Here is a 635-nt window from a genome sequence, read left to right on the forward strand (position 1 = left end):
TTTTTTGGGGAGTTTTTCCTGATCAGCTGTGAGGGTCATAAGGACAGAGGGATGTCGTATGCTGTAAAGCCCTGTGAGGCAAATTGTGATTTGTGATATTGGGCTTTATAAATAAAATTGATTGATTGATTGACTGAAGTCTTCCCTGAGTCGCCATCGCCATCTCTGCCGATCTTCTTCATTCTTCTTCTTCTTCTGTTCAGCACAGTTTAGCATCGTGGGCGTGGTTTGTAGGGCGTGGTTTGTACCGCGGCTACAGCTGGGTACTATTGGGTGTAGTTGCTGTACTTGATTGCTCTGTATGTGCTGTCACACTGTGTGCCATGTTCAATCTTTTTTATTTTCTTTATTTCTCAGTGTTCAGGGAATAAGAAAGCACTTTATTTTTTGTTATACAAGTGCTACTGGTTGGCTTATATTTTGACATTTCACTGTCTGCGCTTAAGTTAAAAATAAATCTGTCCAAGAGGGACAAACAAGATTTGAATGTGTTTATTTTGTAACCAGTAAAATAGTCTCAACTACTAGGTTCCACAATGGTTTACTGTTTTAGAATGGTATTGCAATTATGTGCATGTATTTTATAGGTCATTTTTTGGATGACTGAATGAAAACAATAATTTGAGGTAGTTTTT

The sequence above is a fragment of the Epinephelus moara genome, chromosome 21 (genome assembly GCF_006386435.1).
Source record: "Epinephelus moara isolate mb chromosome 21, YSFRI_EMoa_1.0, whole genome shotgun sequence".
Classification (NCBI taxonomy): domain Eukaryota; kingdom Metazoa; phylum Chordata; class Actinopteri; order Perciformes; family Serranidae; genus Epinephelus; species Epinephelus moara.